General features: G+C 40.0%; 2 pseudogenes across 1 annotated transcript; one reads left to right on the top strand and one right to left on the bottom strand.

The window, feature by feature from the left end:
* The first annotated feature begins 9 nt into the window (after window positions 1-9).
* Window positions 10-20462, top strand: LOC143578616 (uncharacterized; annotated as a pseudogene). The gene is made up of 6 exons (XR_013143312.1): window positions 10-536; window positions 17966-18105; window positions 18203-18358; window positions 18614-18735; window positions 19907-20059; window positions 20213-20462. The product of XR_013143312.1 is annotated as an uncharacterized LOC143578616 (transcript).
* On the bottom strand, window positions 3886-5139 carry LOC143581063 (protein ANTAGONIST OF LIKE HETEROCHROMATIN PROTEIN 1-like; annotated as a pseudogene).
* Window positions 20463-21113: the final 651 nt, after the last annotated feature.

Raw genomic sequence — 21113 nt, forward strand, 5'->3', positions numbered from 1 at the left:
AAACCAAAAAAAGAAAGAAAAAACAAAATCTTTGTTTAAAGTCACTAGTCAAAATCGACTTCCACTCCCAAGACTACATCACCATGTCACTCTCTTTCTGCTCCTCTGCACTCAGTCTCCAAACCCACCAAAATCACCGTTCAATAATATCCAAGTTTAAAATCAAACCCACAAATCCCGTCTTTGAAAATCCTCAATTTCAACTTCCAAGATCAATAATACCCATCTTTCAAAAACAGCCCTCAAGATCAAGAATTTCAACAATAGCAAGATCAATTCAGCAAAACCCTGGTGAAACTGAATCTGAAGCTGCAAATTCGAAACGGGAAGCATTGTTGTCAACTTTAGCAAGCTTGTATCCTGTGTATGTGACAGTCGGAGGTGTCGTTGCATGCCTAAAGCCTGCAACTTTTTCCTGGTTTGTTGAAAGAGGACCCACTTCATATAGTTTCTCACTTGGGTTTATTATGCTGGCTATGGGTCTCACTTTGGAGGTCAAAGATTTGGTCAACTTGTTCATGCAAAGGCCTCTTTCTGTAAGTTGTTATGGAATCTTCAAATCATAAACTTGTCGGTGATAATGTTGCAATAAAGATTACGATGATAGCATTGAACTGGAAACATAGCAGATTGACCTTAATTAAATGGTCAAAGTAATAATGTTTAAGATGGATGGATGGATGGATTATGAATTTATGATTGAATTTCTGTATTTGGGTAGCTTGTTTGTTAAGTCATTTTAGTTTAATCTTGAAACAAATAATGCTGTTTAGAATACACACACACACATTCTAGGCAGAACAAAGTTTGTTGCGAGAACATGCAGAACGAAATAAATCATAAATTCTTCCAATTTTAGAAGTTGTACAAATATAAGGTAGTGGTTGAAATGCAATAAATGTGTCTAACCGAATTGAATTCAACTGGTTCAACTATTAGACTACTCGTAATGCAACAGCCTGCATTTACTACATGCATCCTAGTCATCACTGTCACATCAGCTTTTTACTCATCCTTCATACATGCATCCTCTCTTTTCTTTTTAACTCCAACCCATCCTTTTCACATGCAACCTCTCTCTTCCATATCATTATTTCTTTTTAATTTTTCTTTAAAAACTTTTATTTTGTAGTTTTAAAAAATATTTAATAAATAAATGTAAAAATATATTTAAATAATAAACAATAAAAAAACAAGATAAAATTAAATAAAAATTAAACTTGCATTACATTAAAAAAGTTACGTTTCCTAGAAAAAGTAAAATACATATATTTAAATTAAAGTAGAATTAAGATTAAAAATCAAAATAAAACTTAATGAAACCATAACCTAAAATTAAGCTTTTTACTCGGGCAAATCGACTCTTCATTAGCTTCATTAGCTTGCTTAAGATTCCAGAGATGTTCCATTATATCGTTGCATAGTGCGATGTGAGTTTCTTTGCTTCGTAAGGATCTAAACCTCTGCAGATAGTGTGCAAACTCAGTGGGTGCACCTCCATTATAACTTGGTTGTAACATCCTAAATTTTATAACATTAAATAAAGAAAGATTTCGTTGAATGGTCGGGTATTTAATAATATTAGCTAATATTAAACAAGAAATGATCATGGACTTGGATTTAAATTGAGATGGATTAAGGGTAATAGGTCTTAGGTCCATGGGCTTTAAGGAGTATAAATACTCCCTTAAACCATCCCTAAACCCTAAATCTTCATTCTTCCATCAAAATCCCTATACATTCAAAAACACACACACACCCCTACACCATAAACCTTCGGCCGAGAGTGAAGGTGAGATCCGAGCCACACAAGTATCGATTCTGGATATATTCTCGTGATACAAGATAGATTCAAGGCCTAACTTTCGTAACCAAGCTATACCGTAACCTTCAAACGCGTTAAAGGTATGTTCTCCATGTTAAAGTTTACGTTTTCATGAACGGTTAGTCTTGAGACTTAAACCAATAGTAGATCGGGCATAAACTAGTATTAAAGTAGTAACTTGATGTTAAAATGAACCTAACGAATCTGCGATTATGAGCGGCCCGTTAAAGAAAACCTTATTGAACGTTTTAAGCCTAAAGGTCCAAACTTTACGCTTGTCCGGGTCAATTCTTATCCAAAGTTGACCATGGGATCGATTACGAGAATGGTAAAAAGGTTTATACGTTGAAATGTAGCCGATTAGCGGAGTTAAACCAAACCAGTGGCCGTCACTGGATAACTTCGCTGAAAGCAAGTTCGCCTACTGTGAACTTCGCCTATCTGCAAGTTCGCCTACTGTGAACTTCGCCTAGTATAAGTTCGCTTGTATATGTTCGCCAAGCCATAACTTCGCCTGGTGTTAAGTTCACTTAATGTTAAGTTCGCTTAACACTAAGTTCTCTTACAGTATGTTCGCTTAATGTTAAGTTCGCTTAACACTAAGTTCGCTTACAGTAAGTTCGCTTAATGTTAAGTTCGCTTATTGTTAAGTTCGCTTAATGATAAGTTCACTGGAGTTAGCAAATTAGAAGAATAAATTAAAAACCTAATGAAAAATGTGTTAAGACAGTTAATGGAAATAAAATTTTTCCAAGCTGACCTGGCAGCTCGACCCCAGCCAGGGGCTTTGCCCCTTGGACCCTGCTAGGGGCTGCCGCCCCTAGACCCCGCTGCCAAGGGCGCTGCCCCCGGACCCCCGTTCGTTGTGGGTTATATAAAGATAGAAATACAACATGAGTAGTAGTAGTTAATTGATACATGTAAATATTACAGTTAGCCGTGCACAGCTCAAGAAGGGAATAACGATTAACGGAGAGCGTAACAGGATTCAGGTGAGTTTCTAGCCCCACTTATGTGTTATGTTTTCGGGGCTGTGTGCATACTCGATATGTTTGTTAATACACTTATCCTAAGTGATAAGTGTATGCCTTATATGAATGATGTGAAACGTATGATGATTGCTTGACGGTGCGTGAACGATCTTCGGATATTGCATGAACCGTCAGGTGGTAGTTAAGATATGATTGATAAGTATGATGAAAGATATGATGTATGTATGAATATATGATGTATGCATAATGTATGTATGTTATGATGATGGTACGTGAACGCTCTTCGGAGATTGCACGTATTGTCAAGGATAGTATGTATGAACAGGTACGGTACAGTTACACGAAACAAAGGGACCAGACCCTAATAATATCTGTGATGTTAGGGACCAGACCCTTATAATATCTGTGATGTTAGGGACCAGACCCTAATAATATCTGTGATGTTAGGGACCAGACCCTTACAATATCTGTGATGTTAGGGACCAGACCCTAATAATATCTGTGATGTTAGGGACCGGACCCTAATAATATCTGTGATGTTAGGGACCAGACCCTTATAATATCTGTGATGTCAGGGACCAGAGCCTTATAATATCTGTGAGGTTATAGGGCGAAATGCTCTTTAAAACGTATGATTATGTATGTAAAGAAAGTATGAAGGTAAGAATGAAAGTATATACACTTATGTGTGTATGAAAGAAAGTTAAGAGGTTAAGTATGAAATGTAAGAAGGTATTGTATGAGTATGTGATTAACTGGAACTCACTCAGCGTAGCTGACTTTTAGTATGCACGCATGTGAGTAGAATGAGGCAGGTAGCTTGAGGAGGACACATGGAAGAGTTGGACGAAGCTGGCATCTGAAGATTTTTGCTATGATGTTTTATTTTAAAAGACTATGTTTTGTTTTTAAATGACTATGAAAGCTCGATAAGACAAGAATTATGGTTATGGAATGTAATGGTTTGAATGTTTTTAATGTTCCGCGAATGTTTTAATTAACTCTGATATTTAGAACTGCGATTATGAGTAAATCGAACACGAAAGTAGTGCTACCGGTAACGGGGCCTTACATTGATGGCTCAGGCTCATGTTCTTCATGGGACCAATCAGTTATCATATGACCTTCATCTTCTACAATCATATTATGTAGAATGATACATGCATGCATTATATCACCTAACACTGGTATGCTTGTAGATCTTCCAGGGCCTCGTATTTTTGCCCACCTTGATTGGAGGACACCAAACGCTCTTTCAACATCCTTTCTACAAGACTCCTGTTGTCGCTTAAAGTATTGCATTTTAAGATTATTGTTTGGCGGATAAACGAAACTCTTTACCAGTGTTGACCATTCTGGGTAGATGCCATCTGCAAGATAGTATCCTTGCGTGTACTCATTCCCATTCACAATAAAGTTGCACTGTGGTGCATTCCATTCTAAGAGTTAATTGAATACTGGTGATTGATTAAGAACATTGATATCATTGTTTGAACCTGCCATTCCAAAGAATGCATGCCAAATCCAAAGGTCGTGTGATGCCACAGCCTCCATCATAATTGTTGGATGACCATGATCACCTCGAGTGTATTGTCCTTTCCAAGCTGTTGGGCAGTTTCTCCAACCCCAATGCATGCAATCTATGCTTCCAAGCATTCCAACAAACCCATATTTTTCAGATTGCAATTGTAGCAATCGTTGAATGTCATCTTGATTGGGCCTTCTAAGATATTGTGGTCCAAAAACCTCAATAATAGACATACAGAACTTGTGTACACATTCAATGGAAGTGCTTTCACCAATGCGCATGTACTCATCACATTGGTCAGCTGATGCACCATATGCCAACTGACGAATGGCACTTGTACATTTTTGTATTGGTGAAAGACCTTTTACACCAGCAGCATCGTATCTTTGTGTGAAATACTTAAAATGTTGACAGCTACCTGGTTTAGAGATTTACTTAACAATGCGATTAAAAAGACGTATGCTCATCCGAAACCTTCGTCTAAAGAAGCTTTCATTGAATACCGGCTCTGGAGCAAAGTAATCGTTCCACAAACAGGCATCTTCATCCTTTCGGCCTCTATTTATGTATTTTCGTTTGCCCTTTCGCCTAGAAGAACTTCCTTCTTGTGAATTAGCCTCATCTTGAGCATCAAGCTCAAACAGCTGCATTGCTAATTCTTCAACATCATTGGAAATGAGATGTTGAAAGTGTTGAATCAACATCATCGGGATGTTTTGTGGGACTTGTTCATCATCTGAACTCATTTTGAATTGTAGATAGAAGTGTTTAAGGTAAAGGGATGTGTGTGTGAAAATGGCTGATCTAGATAGGTATATATAGTGAAACTAGTCGTTATAAACTAGCCGTTAAAAAACTAGTCGTTAGAAACTAGCCGTTAGAAACTAGCCGTTAAACTATTCGTTAGAAACTAGCCGTTAGGAATTTGAATTTTTTTTAATTAAACTAGCCGTTGGGAATTTAAAATTACATTACATAAAAAGAAATTACATTTTCTAAAAATAAAGATATATAAAAAGAAATTACATTTCCTATAAATAAAGATACATAAAAAGAAATTACATTTCCTAAAAATAAAGATACATGAAAAGAAATTACATTTCCTAAAACTAAAAATACATAAAAATAAATTACATTTTCCTAAAAATAAAAATACATAAGCAAGCGTTAAATACGGTTGTAGTCGTATTTCTCGCGGATTTCAGTGCACATTGCCTCGTGTTCGGCTCGTTGAGCTGGATTCATGTAAGTCGTGTCAAGTAAGAGTAATTTTTTTTGTTTCATCTCGAGCTTCTTTTCCTTAATTTCATAGAATTTATCAATTCTATGCTCGAATTTGCTGATCGATTCACTCTTAGCACGATTGGTTGAGGATATCTCATCAATAAGCTTTAGCTTCCTCATGTCGTATTCAGACGACTCTATTCCTACTTTGCCCTTTAGCTTGGCTTTGGCCTTGTCCCTCCCAATTGGACGTGTTGGAGCAACCTACTGAACTTGAACTTCAAAGTCTTCATTATTAACATCTTCAAGTGATATTGTGATTTCAGGAGATTGGCCAAAGTTGGCATCGGAAGCAGAACTCGTATACCCCCCCCCCCCCCCGAGCTGTTACTTTTTGTTCTTTTAGGTGGTTGAAAACCATGAACATGCGTAGCAGAGTTGTACTTACGATGATCTTTGACAACATTCCATACATGCTCGTATGTGAAAGCAGCAGAAGTCTTGTTAGATGGATCGTTGATATACAATTGTTTAGCTTCTTGGATGTACTGGTCATCTGACTAACTGCTCCTGTAACGAGATTTCACTTGTAGATACAATTCATTAAATCTATTCACCTTATATTTAAACATATGCCAATGGCTTCGTAGATTGTGAGCATCTCGTGGAATTACAGGTTCACTTTCATTATAGTATTTTTCAACCTCACTCCAATAGGCATCCCCAGTTTGGTTGTTGCCAATGATTGGATCCACGGAACTTGAAATCACACCTTGGGCAAGCAACACCTCATCACTATTAGGCCACTTTTAACGAATCGTCTTTGTTGGTTGCTCGTCATTCTTCTCAGTCACCATCTTTCTTGGCTTCTTATTCTTTATCTTTTTTTGTGGCTTTGGTTTTGATGGTGATTCCACAAGATCTTCTTGAGTTTGCTGAAACTGAGGTTGTTCCGTTTGGGAGGTTTTTTGAAGCTGTTACCATTGAAGAAATTGTTGAAATTGTTGAGGATCAAAAGCAGGTTGTTGAAACTGTGGCATGACAGGAAATTGTCCAAATTGCGGGAATGAAGGTCCTTGTTGAAACTGGGGATATGGTTGTGCTTGTGAAAACTGAGAAAAGTTTTGTGATTGTGAGAAAAGAGGGAATGATGGTTGTTGTTGTTGTTTTGGGTTTTGTTGATAATCATCATCGTTTAACAAACCAGTGAAAGAAAATTGTTGTCTTGGATCCATTTTGAAAGTGTGATGTTGAAAAAATTTGAGAGTTTGTAAGATTTTGAGGTGAAAATAAGTTAGTATTAATGGGTATTTATAGGGGGGGAAAACTAGCCGTTTTTTTAAATATATTTGTCAAAAAAAAAAAATCTACAACTTATCTAGCCGTTAATGGCTTTTTCACTTTTAAAATTGCTTTTTTTATTTAATAAAGTATGTGATTTTTTAATAAAAAAATAAATTAAATTATATGGATCCCACATTAGGGTGCATTTGGTTGCACTTGGGAAAGTATGTGCATCATCTCCTTCTTTATACTCCAATGCATCCTTCTACATACATCATCCATGTCACCAAGTGCATCCTCTCCAAAGTAAGCATCGGAGAGAGTCTTATTATGATATTTCATAGTATTGAATCCCTTTACTTTAATTGTGTTTGAATAAGTGTGTTTAACTTGTCTTGCACGTATTTGTGTGTACCAGGGATGATGGGCAAGTTCGGGAATGGTACCGGTACCAAGAATCCGTGATTTTCGGGACCGGGACCGGTCGGTATCGATACGGTCTCGATCTCATCCCTAATGTGTACACTTTGAAATTGTGTGATATCTACAGATTGAATCGGATCCAAGTCTAAAACTTATATCTTTGTACTTTTTGTTTTTTTAGTGATTGCCACATTTTGTCACTCTTTGATTATGCATCTTTCTATATAAAGTGTAGAAAATCCTTAATTTTAGTCAAGTTACTAAAACTCATATGTCGCATAATCTTAACACTGCATTCTCGGGTTTAAAATACAAGAAAAAGAAATGATTAGATTGGATAGGGGAAGAAAGGAAAAGAAATTATATACTAGTTAAAAGGAATTCTCGAGTTAAAATAAAAGAAAAGAAAAGAAAGTGTTAATTACATTCTTGAGTTAGATCGGAAGGAAAAGATTAGGGTTGAGTAGAAAACCGAATAAACCGAATTGAAACCGACTAACCGAAAACAAACGAACCAAAGCATTAACTGTCACACCCGGCCCTGAACGGCGGAAACAGCCGGGCGCGCGCGAGTGGGGATTGATACTTAAGCACGGGCCATTGCAAACATTCAAGATAAGATTTTCATTGCGCATGAAATGTTTAATACAAATACATTACATTGTTTAAAAATTACATAAAATCATCCAAGTATAAAAACTGTTGAAGATTTCCACGCCATATCCCCTTGCGCGGCGAGAACAACCACGCGCATCGAAGGGATAGAACTAAAATCTTCCAAAAAACTAGTTTTAGATGTTCAGCGTGAGGTGCTCTAAGTGTGACTCCATGCGCTACCTAGTTATCTCCTGAAAGACACGTAAAACATTTGAATCAGTATAAACTGAGTGAGTTCACAAGTTTTAGTAACTTGATAAATCGTATCGCGTCATAGTCTTGGCGAAAATCATATTAAAACACATTTCTGATTTCATGTCTAAACATATGCTTGATACACCGTATGAAAACATAGATCTGACAACATGTTTCTGTTAAGACCGTTCCGCGGGTTACGCGCGAACGTTTCTGGAAAACGTACTCGTCTATGCAAAGTGGCGCTGCCACTACGAGCTAAAATAGTGTAATACCGTCCCGCGGGTTGCGCGTGGACATTTCTGAAAAACCGTGCTCGTCCATGCAAAGTGGCGCTGCCACTACGAGCGAATAATACTGTAATACCGTCCCGCGGGTTACGCGCGGACGTTGTGCCGGAAAACAAGGCGCTCGTCTGCGTAAGAGGAGCGACCTCTACGAGCGGGCTCAATCCCATAGTACTGCCCCATGACCATACTAGGCACTCGTCCATGCAAAGAGGTGCGACCCCTACGAGTGGGTGGATCAAACCAGCAGTCCCTACCCTTAGAGTTCCAATGGTAAAGTGATCACTTACTCGAGTTCTGGCGCACATACATCGTAAACCATAGATAACCGTTTGCATTGCTCATCATGAAACATAAATTAAACACAATCGTTTACATAACTTGTAAGTATACCATGATAAATCGTAATTTAAGCACGTGTCCCTCGCCCCGAAAACAGTTTAAAAACAGTGAAAATAGTGAAAATAGGGGCTGTGAGACTCACCTGTGGTTCTTGTTAAGGGATTAATCGAGATTCGGGTTTTCTTGGTGTTGGCCTTTGAATTGAAGGTCTAGAATACGATTAAATAACAAGAACTATATATATTAAGATCAAGAAATAGGAGAATATAAGGGTTGGAAAGTAGATCTCAAGGTTATAATCTCGGCTTACCTAGTAACAGGATCGGAAATGAAAACAACGGATGCTTGGGAGATGATTAGTGCAAGTTTGCAGTTCTTAAGAGAGGAGTTTGAAGTGTGTGATAATTTGGGTTACATATTTATAGGCAAACTCAAGGGAACACAATCCCTTGCTTTAGGGAATTGTAATCTTTTCATATCTAGGTGTAATGATGATAAAGTATGGAAATTATTATTATTTATTTAAAAGTGGAGGAGTGGATAAAAGATCTTGTTTTGATTTGGACAGGACATGCAGGTCTGGGGTTGGTGAGAATAGGGTGGCTGACAGTTGACTTTTCATGTTACAGTATGCTTTTTCAGGTGCTTTTGTCAGTGTACAGTTAAAAAGTAGAAATTTCTGAAACACGCTACTGTTTCCTTTTGGGCGGGAATAATCCTCCCTAAATCTGGAGATTAGGCTAAGTGTTCTGCGCGTATAACTTCGTGCGCATAGCTTTCTGCGTGAAGCACATTTCTTTGCTGCGGGTAGGTGCGTAACCTTCTCGCAGTTAGGGACATTGAGTTTCATTTGTAGATTCTTCAGGTGGTCTTGGTATTTCAACATAGTGATCAGTCATGTTGAAGTCAATTCCATCTTGGAGCTTCAGACAAACTAGCTCTCAATGTTCCCGCCATGCGGGTAGGTTAGTTCCCTTCCGCACGCGCATAAACGATTTAGGATGCACCCGCCTTAGCATCATGCGGGATGGTCAACCCATTAGACAACATAACGTTAAGTTACATGAAAACATAAAGCCAAAACATTCGCGCATGGCGCATATAACATATGCCCACGCTGGTTCTTACATCGCGCGCTCGCGCAGGGCGCACATAACGTGCCCATGCTGACTCTAACATAGCGCGCTCGCGCAGGGCGCACATAACATGCCCGCGCTGACTCTAACATAGCGCGCTCGCGCAGGGCGCATATAACAAATGCCCGCGCTGATTCACATAGCGCGCTCGCGCAGGGCGCATATAACAAATACCCTCGCTGATTCTAATTTAGCGCGCATAATATTCACAATCACCTAATTATTAGGTTGATTACTTAGTTTATAGGGTTGGGAAATTACCAGGTGTCACATTTTCCCCCTGTTAAGAGAATTTCGTCCCGAAATTTAGGAGACGTTGCTGGCAGAAGCCATGCTCTGAAAGAGGTGTGGGTATTTCTTGCGTATTTGATCTTCTCTTTCCCAAGTGAATTCAGGCCCACGCCTTGAGTTCCATTGAACCTTTACTAACTTGATTCTGCTTCTGCGTAACTTTTGTTCTTTCCAATCGGTTACTGCTATAGGTTCTTGTACGAAGTGCAGTTGTTTGTCGATGTGAATCTCTTCCAACGGCAAAATCAACGTTTCGTCAGATAAGCACTTTTTGAGGTTGGATACATGGAACGTGTCATGAACTCCACCGAGTTCGGCGGGTAAACGGAGTTTATAAGCAACCGGACCGATCCTTTCCAGGATCTCAAATGGTCCAATGTAGCGCGGATTCAACTTTCCTCGCTTGCCGAAACGGGGGACTCCTTTCCATGGAGAGACTTTCAAAAGTACTCTATCCCCTACTTGAAACTCCAACGGTTTCCTTCGCACATCTGCGTAGCTCTTCTGTCTGTCGCGCGCTGTCTTAAGGCGATCCCGTATCTGAAAAATCTTGTCTGTTGTTTCTTGGATCAATTCTGGACCAGTCATTTGCTTGTCACCCACTTCAGCCCAGCACAGTGGGGATCTACACTTGCGCCCATACAAAGCTTCAAACGGCGCAGCCTTGAGGCTTGTGTGATAACTGTTGTTGTAAGAAAATTCAACCACTGGGAGATGAGTATCCCAGCTACCTCCGAAATCGATTGCGCACGCGCGCAGCATATCTTCCAATGTCTGGATTGTTCGCTCGCTTTGTCCATCCGTTTGGGGATGATATGCCGTACTCATGTCAAGACGAGTACCTAAAGCCCCTTGTAACGATCTCCAAAACCTTGAGGTGAACCGACTATCTCTATCAGAAATGATGGACACTGGGACCCCATGTTTTGAAACTATTTCTCGAATATACAATCGGGCTAACTTTTCCATCTTATCGGTTTTCTTGATCGGCAGGAAGTGCGCTGACTTAGTTAGCCGATCTACAATAACCCAGATCGTGTCATAACCCCCAGGTGTCCTTGGCAGTTTGGTGATGAAGTCCATAGAGATTTGTTCCCACTTTCACATGGGAATTTCTGGCTGTTGAAGCAACCCTGATGGTTTCTGGTATTCAGCCTTTACCTTCGAACACGTCAGGCACTTACTGACATACGTCGCGATGGCGCCTTTAAGATTGGGCCACCAATACAGCACTTTAACATCTTGGTACATCTTGTCTGCGCCAGGATGTACGGAATACCGCGTCTTGTGAGCTTCGTTTAATACTTGCTCGCGCAATCCTCCCTTGAGAGGGACCCATATGCGGTTAGCAAAATATCGAGTGTCGTTCTCTTTGAGCTCCAAATCCTTAATCATACCCCCAAGGGATTCGTTTTTAACAAACTCTGGTTTCAAGGCTTCTTGCTGAGCGTCTCGGATGCGGGTAGAGAGATCTGCGCGAATGGTCAACCTTAGAGCCTTGACTCGTAGCGTTTTTATTCGCTCCTTCCTACTTAGCGCGTCTGCTACCACATTCGCCTTTCCAGGGTGGTACTTAATTTCACAATCATAATCATTCAACAACTCCACCCATCTTCGTTGCCTCATGTTTAAATCCTTTTGATCAAATATATGTTGAAGGCTCTTGTGATCCATAAAGATTACACACTTTGTACCATAGAGGTAATGGCGCCAAATCTTTAGCGCGAAGACAACCGCTCCAAGTTCCAGATCATGCGTTGTGTAGTTCTTTTCATTGGTCTTGAGTTGGCGCGAGGCATATGCTATGACTTTGTCTCGCTGCATAAGGACACATCCGAGTCCCTGATGTGAAGCGTCGCAGTAAACGACGATGTCATCCGTCCCCTCGGGCAGAGACAAAATTGGCGCACTACATAATTTCTGTTTTAACATTTGAAATGCCGCTTCCTGATTTTCGCCCCAAACAAACTTCTTGTCTTTCTGAGTTAGCGCGGTCAGTGGTAGAGCTATCTTGGAGAAGTTCTCAATGAAGCGTCGATAGTAGCCAGCTAGTCCTAGGAATTGCCTCACCTCAGTTGGGGTTTTTGGCGCTTCCCAGTTTTCGATGGCCTTGACTTTGGAAGGATCAACGTGTATTCCTTTCTCGTTTACAACGTGACCGAGAAAGTGAACTTCTCTAAGCCAAAACTCACACTTGGAAAACTTCGCATACAACTTTTCTTTCCTCAACAATTCCAAAATCAATCTCAGGTGTTGCTCATGCTCGGCCTTGGTCCGAGAGTAAATCAGAATATCATCTATAAACACAATCACAAACTTGTCCAAGTATGGTTTGCACACGCGGTTCATCAGATCCATGAATACAGCCGGCGCATTAGTTAGCCCGAAAGGCATCACTAAGAACTCATAATGGCCGTATCTAGTTCGGAAGGCTGTTTTCGGCACATCTTCCTCATGGACCCTAAGTTGGTGGTATCCTGACCGTAGATCTATCTTCGAATAATAACTGGATCCCTGCAACTGGTCAAATAAGTCGTCAATCCTCGGTAAGGGGTACCGATTCTTGACTGTCAGTTTGTTCAGCTCCCTGTAGTCAATACACATTCTGAACGAACCATCCTTCTTCTTAACAAACAGTACTGGAGCTCCCCAAGGTGAAAAGCTTGGGCGTATGAAACCCTTATCCAATAGTTCCTGTAGCTGATTGGATAGCTCTTGCATCTCAGATGGAGCTAATCGATAAGGCGCTCGAGCTACTGGCGCAGCTCCTGGGACTAAATCAATACGAAATTCGACTTGTCGCGGCGGCGGTAATCCGGGCAAATCTTCAGGAAAAACTTCTGGAAATTCGCGCACTACTGGTAAGTCTTCAATTCTTCGCTCATCTCCTTTCTTCTCTACTACATGCGCCAGGAAGGCGTAGCACCCTTTCCTTAGGCACTTGCGCGCCTTTAGGCACGAAATCAGTTTCGTCGCAACTCCCCTTCTTTCCCCTTGAATTACCAAGGTTTCTCCGTTCAACAGTGGGATCCGAACCTGCTTCTCATGGCAAATAACCTCTGCGTGGTTCTCGACTAACCAATCCATACCTACCACAATGTCAAAACTTCCCAAGTCTATTGGCAACAAGTTAATATTGAACCCGTGACCTCCCATGACTATTACACATTGTTCAGTTCTTTCGTTCGCGCATAACTGCCTACCATTGGCTAGTTCTATAGTATAAGGCGTGTCTAGCCTACTGCTTGCTAGGCCTAGGGAGTTTTTAAACTCAGCGGATATAAAACTTAGGTCAGCGCCAGTATCAAATAAGACAGATGCAAAATGGCCGTTAAGCAAAAACGTACCGGTTACCACATTCGGCTCTTCTTTAGCTTCGCCTGCGCCGATCACAAAAGCTCTCCCGCGAGCTTGGTTTCCCTTTTGCGGGCAATCCCGACTAAAATGCCCTGGCTTCCCGCATGCGTAGCAGTTGTCGCTCGCTCCAGCTTCTCTGATACGGCAATTCACCGTCTTGTGCCCTGGCCTGTTACATTTGGCGCACGTGACGCTCGCGCATTCACCCTCGTGGTGAAACTTGCATTTGTTGCACCATGGGTAAGGCCCGCTGTATCCTTTCCTTGATGGCTCCGCGGCTTGGATCGCGTAAACCCTTGCGCTTTCCTGCTTCTTGAACGGTGGCTGCTTGGAGTCGGACCCTCGGTGGTGAGAGTTCCATTTCCTCTTGTCAGAGGTTCGCTGCTCGTTTCCGCGCGTAGTCAACATACCCGCACGGACCGTATCCCTTGTAAGGGTGATGGCCCGCGCTACCGCCTCATCAAAGGTTGGAGGCGCTGCGGCGTTGAGCGGAACCCTAACAACAGGAGGTAACCCAAAGATATACCTCTCGATCTTCTTTTCCTCCGTGTTTGCCATGTCTGGCACCAACTGGCAAAGCTCGTTGAACCGGTTGTTGTAGGCGTCGATATCCGTTCCTACCATGGTGTGGTTCCAGAATTCCTGTTGCAGACTCTGAATTTCTGCGCGAGAGCAGAACTTTCTCATCAACATTTCCTTCAGTTCCTCCCAGGTCTTGTGAAGAGCAACTTCTCGCCCCAAAGTCTTCACTTGAAGCTTCTACCAAGACGAAGCTGCTTCTTGGAACATGCAGGTCGCGTAAAGGACCTTCTGGTTCTCACTACATCTGCTAATGGAGAGAACTATCTCCATCTCGTCAATCCAGTTGTAGAGCCCAATGGCCCCTTCGGTACCCTTGAATGGCCAAGGCCTACAGGCCATAAATGTCTTATAGGAGCATCCTTTGTCCAAGGCTCCTGATTCGGGTTCTGGGGTCTCGTTCTGACGACCCTGACTTGATTCGGCCTTGCTGGCCTCATGAGTTGCGATCGCTTGCGCGATTATTTCCGCGAGTTCCTCGGGTGTCATGGTAATTCCCTTGGCTCTAGTTGGAGGCATTCTCGCTTTAAAAGAGTGAAAATATATCAAACTTAGCGCATGTACTCTGAGCACATAATGTTCTTATCTTTATTCACTAGACACTGTGTGACCCGTGTTCCTAAGTGTGTGTATAGTTTCTTTTGAAAATATTTTCTTTGAAAAATATTTCATGCGATTTCCCCAACGGTTATAGTCTAGGTTAAAACTTCTTTTCCTAGTTCGCTATAACCAGTGCTCTGATACCAATCTGTCACACCCGGCCCTGAACGGCGGAAACAGCCGGGCGCGCGCGAGTGGGGATTGATACTTAAGCACGGGCCATTGCAAACATTCAAGATAAGATTTTCATTGCGCATGAAATGTTTAATACAAATACATTACATTGTTTAAAAATTACATAAAATCATCCAAGTATAAAAACTGTTGAAGATTTCCACGCCATATCCCCTTGCGCGGCGAGAACAACCACGCGCATCGAATGGATAGAACTAAAATCTTCCAAAAAACTAGTTTTAGATGTTCAGCGTGAGGTGCTCTAAGTGTGACTCCATGCGCTACCTAGTTATCTCCTGAAAGACACGTAAAACATTTGAATCAGTATAAACTGAGTGAGTTCACAAGTTTTAGTAACTTGATAAATCGTATCGCGTCATAGTCTTGGCGAAAATCATATTAAAACACATTTCTGATTTCATGTCTAAACATATGCTTGATACACCGTATGAAAACATAGATCTGACAACATGTTTCTGTTAAGACCGTTCCGCGGGTTACGCGCGAACGTTTCTGGAAAACGTACTCGTCTATGCAAAGTGGCGCTGCCACTACGAGCTAAAATAGTGTAATACCGTCCCGCGGGTTGCGCGTGGACATTTCTGAAAAGCCGTGCTCGTCCATGCAAAGTGGCGCTGCCACTACGAGCGAATAATACTGTAATACCGTCCCGCGGGTTACGCGCGGACGTTGTGCCGGAAAACAAGGCGCTCGTCTGCGTAAGAGGAGCGACCTCTACGAGCGGGCTCAATCCCATAGTACTGCCCCATGACCATACTAGGCACTCGTCCATGCAAAGAGGTGCGACCCCTACGAGTGGGTGGATCAAACCAGCAGTCCCTACCCTTAGAGTTCCAATGGTAAAGTGATCACTTACTCGAGTTCTGGCGCACATACATCGTAAACCATAGATAACCGTTTGCATTGCTCATCATGAAACATAATTTAAACACAATCGTTTACATAACTTGTAAGTATACCATGATAAATCGTAATTTAAGCACGTGTCCCTCGCCCCGAAAACAGTTTAAAAACAGTGAAAATAGTGAAAATAGGGGCTGTGAGACTCACCTGTGGTTCTTGTTAAGGGATTAATCGAGATTCGGGTTTTCTTGGTGTTGGCCTTTGAATTGAAGGTCTAGAATACGATTAAATAACAAGAAGTATATATATTAAGATCAAGAAATAGGAGAATATAAGGGTTGGAAAGTAGATCTCAAGGTTATAATCTCGGCTTACCTAGTAACAGGATCGGAAATGAAAACAACGGATGCTTGGGAGATGATTAGTGCAAGTTTGCAGTTCTTAAGAGAGGAGTTTGAAGTGTGTGATAATTTGGGTTACATATTTATAGGCAAACTCAAGGGAACACAATCCCTTGCTTTAGGGAATTGTAATCTTTTCATATATAGGTGTAATGATGATAAAGTATGGAAATTATTATTATTTATTTAAAAGTGGAGGAGTGGATAAAAGATCTTGTTTTGATTTGGACAGGACATGCAGGTCTGGGGTTGGTGAGAATAGGGTGGCTGACAGTTGACTTTTCATGTTACAGTATGCTTTTTCAGGTGCTTTTGTCAGTGTACAGTTAAAAAGTAGAAATTTCTGAAACACGCTACTGTTTCCTTTTGGGCGGGAATAATCCTCCCTAAATCTGGAGATTAGGCTAAGTGTTCCGCGCGTATAACTTCGTGCGCATAGCTTTCTGCGTGAAGGACATTTCTTTGCTGCGGGTAGGTGCGTAACCTTCTCGCAGTTAGGGACATTGAGTTTCATTTGTAGATTCTTCAGGTGGTCTTGGTATTTCAACATAGTGATTAGTCATGTTGAAGTCAATTCCATCTTGGAGCTTCAGACAAACTAGCTCTCAATGTTCCCGCCATGCGGGTAGGTTAGTTCCCTTCCGCACGCGCATAAACGATTTAGGATGCACCCGCCTTAGCATCATGCGGGATGGTCAACCCATTAGACAACATAACGTTAAGTTACATGAAAACATAAAGCCAAAACATTCGCGCATGGCGCATATAACATATGCCCACGCTGGTTCTTACATCGCGCGCTCGCGCAGGGCGCACATAACATGCCCGCGCTGACTCTAACATAGCGCGCTCGCGCAGGGCGCACATAACATGCCCGCGCTGACTCTAACATAGCGCGCTCGCGCAGGGCGCATATAACAAATGCCCGCGCTGATTCACATAGCGCGCTCGCGCAGGGCGCATATAACAAATGCCCTCGCTGATTCTAATTTAGCGCGCATAATATTCACAATCACCTAATTATTAGGTTGATTACTTAGTTTATAGGGTTGGGAAATTACCAGGTGTCACATTAACCGAAGGTTAATTTTTTGGTTATTTGAAAAACCGATTTTTCGATTTCGGTTAGGTTATCCATTTAAAAAAAACCCGAATAAAACCGAACCAAACCGATTATGCATTCTACATACTCAAATCCATCAATTTATCACTTTACATTCTTTGTTAAGGTAATTAGTTACACCTTTTCTTTATTCTAATCTTTTCTATTTGGAAATTTATTCATGGATAATAATGACTAAAGACTTATTATTCTATATTAGATGGAACGTGAATAATTATTGTAGTTCATTATTTGATTTTGAATTTTTTTAAATGTGCACGCAATTAACCGAAAACCGAGTAACCGAGTAACTGAAAACCGATCGGTTAGGAAACTAAAATAACCGACTACTTCGGTTTTGGTTTAGGTTTCACCCAATAACCGAACCGAACCGAACCGTGCTCAGCTTTAGAAAAGATAGGGAAAAAAATTGTAACTTTACAATTATGTCCTCATAAAAACATGGAAAAGAGAATTGAGATAGGATAAATTAGTAATATTGTAATGGGCTATGAACTTTCCTTCATAATAATGCCATATTTGGCAGGAAAGTTTTGAAGGAAAAAAGACCTAAGTTTTTCTTTCCATTCTCTTTCTTTTCTTTTAATAGAAAAACTCAAGAATGAAAAAACAAAAAAAATTTTATCTTTTCTTTTCCAAACCTTTAAATAAAAAACTCAAAAATGCAGTATAACCGTTTGTAGATATTATTTGGATGTGCGGCACAATACACAATAATGCCGGCTTTTGGATATCTGATAAGCAAATCGTTGGGCCTCTACCGTCTCTTTCAGTTGGTTTAATCTTACTTGCTTGTTGTCCCGGAGGAACCGCCTCTAATGTGGTAAGTATACTTTTTCACTTTCAATTTAAAAAAAATAAATAATTTTAAATTTTTTCTTAGGCACACTCGTTTATGTTCTCGTGTTATAGTGTTACAGGTGACCTTGATTGCTCAAGGAGACGTGCCATTGTCTATTGTAATGACGGTTTGTAGTACTCTTGGAGCAGTGTTTCTTACTCCTCTTTTGACCAAGGTTTTGGCGGGAACTTATGTTCATGTTGATGCCATCAAACTTTCCATCAGCACCATGCAGGTAATTTTGCAACAGGGTTGTCTGTTGACCAACTGTTTCTAACGTCAAATAGATAAAATAGTCAGCAACCATTTGCAGTTTTTATAAAGATTGGCATGTGTTTTTAAAATTCTGACAAAAATAGGGACGTATAATAAACCAAGAAATGATGGTGTACTTTACTGATAAAACGTTAAATTTTTATTTTAGAATCTATTTTTTTTTTTACTTCAAAAAGTAACTATGCATGTATGCATCTTTATTTGTAACTTTCAGGTGGTTGTTGCGCCCGTTCTGGCAGGGTCTTATTTACAGAGCACCTTTCCTTGGGCTGTGAAAGCCGCGATGCCTTTTGCGCCACTATTTGCTGTCTTGACCTCATCCCTATTGGTTTGCAGGTAGGGGATAGAGCAGGTAAATTAGGTAATGGGTCAAAATGGGTTTGACCAGTCAACACTTTTGGTTCATTTTTTTGTATTTTGTAAATACATAATGTCTTTAATATGATTACCAAAATTATAAAAGTAAGTAATTATTTATTTAAGTTTGTTTTTTGTACGTGGTTTGGTCATTTTAATCAGTTCACTCGAAAATGGGGGATTTTTAACCCTTTTCGTCACTGTAGTTTCATTTTTAACCATCATCTTCTCGGGCACTAACTCTGTTGGATTTTTAATAGTTAGCTATTATGAAATGACCAAAGTACCCTTTTTATTAAAAACATTAAATAATAATAAAAATGATAATAATAAAATAATAATACTCCATAATAAAAATGAAATGGTAATTTAAGAAAACTCAAATTGATTCCTAACCATCAAAACACCAACGCTCTCTCCTCTCTCATAATTACCACAGTGATGAAAAGGGTTACAAGTTCTCAGCTTTGCACTCATCATCATCGTCATCGTACTCAGTATATCCCACCAATAGCAAAGCTATGGTAGGGTCTGAGGAGGGTAAGATGTAGACAGTCTTACCTCTACCCCATAGGGATAGAGAGGCTGCTTCCAGTGAGACCCCCGTCTCGATAGTAGTTTTGCATCAAGCCTTGGACATAAAGCACATAGCACTCAATCATCGGGATACCGGCTGATTGGTGCATGTACCCTCGTCTTTCGGCTATCAACGCCACCACATGATGCCTGATTAACCTTCCGCCACTTTTAACGTTATATTCACGAGATTAGTAAAATAACGTCAAAATTAGTGCAATTTCATTTTTGCCCATCCGAGGGTTTACACATATATACATAATATGCGCGCACCTCAAGCATGGCGTATTCTCAGCTTTACACTGAACTGGTTAAAATGGCCAATCCACAAGGACGAGAAAAGAACTCAACTCTAATTTCTTTACAATAAAATGATTTGGGATATTTTAAGATTTTGGGTACACATTAAGTGACTTTAATTCATTTCACTTTTAGCTGATTTTGTAAGTTTGAAATAAAAGTCGAATGCACCCATTTCCTTGTAACTTATGAACTTGACACATATAGTTTTTACATATATTTGTTTATATCTCAGAAATGTAATTGTTGTTTTCTTTGACTCGTGATTTCTAAGTGTATTCTCTGAAAACGTGGGTCGTCTGAAGTCATCGATAGCTCTCACATCTCTATCATCAGATATTTCTCCCCTTCGAGCCTTTTTCTCAAGTGAAATGGGAATGGTTGTGCTTTCGGTCCTGTTACTTCATTTTGCAGGTTTTTTTGTTGGGTAAGTTTTTTATTTATTTATCTTTTTAACACTCAGAGGTTGTTTGGTTCACTTTGTTATAAAGAAAAGTTATATTCAAAGGTAATAATAATAATAATAATAATAACATTAATTATTATTCTTTATTTGGATGAATAAAATGTGTTCCTGCAGGTATATAGCAGCAACTCTAGCTGGATTTAAAGAGCCACAACGCCGAGCCGTATCCATTGGGGTAATAATACTTTTGAGGGTCCACAAGTCAACCCAATCCACAGCCCATTTTTCATTCGTTATAAAAAGAAGCGACTCTCGATTACATGTTTTATCTGTTTTCCAGTGTGTTTACATGGTACCAAAGCTAAGGCTAGCTTTATGTTACATACTAAATAGTAGAAGGATTGGGATTGTAATAGCTGAATAGTTTAGGGTCTATCTCGGTCATTGAGTTTTTGGCGGGAAAAATTTTCTTGAACGAATTTTTTCCAGAATACTCCTTATAACAAGACTTCATTCTTGAAAAATTTTGGTGAAAACATTTTTTCCTGGTGATTTTCGGCGAAATTTTGGCGGAAATTCGAAAAAAAATTGTCTTGAACGAAATTTTTTTCTTGGACGCCTCTTTTGAGCGGAACATCTTTCTTGAGAATTTTGGCGATCATATTTTTTCGAGAAATTTTGGCGGGAAAATCAGTTTAATCTCTTTAATTACTCAACGGATTCTCCACAACCTATCTCAATGTTTGGAAGTACTCTTAATCAGTTTGCTCCCTCACAAGAAGTATATCAAAATTCATCTGATATAAGTTTTAAACCATGTTCTTTAAATTGTGGTGAAAAAATAGAAATGTATAAGATTCATTACGACAGTCTAAGTAGAGATATGGAGAGAATAAAATCAGAAAATTTTAAACTTAAAAAAAAATGAAAAGGGCTTTCTAGACAAAATAGAAGCACAAAATAAGGACATTAAAAAGCTTAATTCTGATTTTAGTATAAAAAGTTGTTATCACCTAGATGTCAAACAAGAAATTGCTGAGTTAACTGCTAAACTGGAAGCCTCCAAGTTAGAAAT

Source organism: Bidens hawaiensis, unplaced genomic scaffold (assembly GCF_021521415.1).
Source record: "Bidens hawaiensis isolate Kalapana, Puna unplaced genomic scaffold, B.hawaiensis_p1.1 tig00000142_1, whole genome shotgun sequence".
Taxonomy (NCBI): Eukaryota; Viridiplantae; Streptophyta; class Magnoliopsida; order Asterales; family Asteraceae; genus Bidens; species Bidens hawaiensis.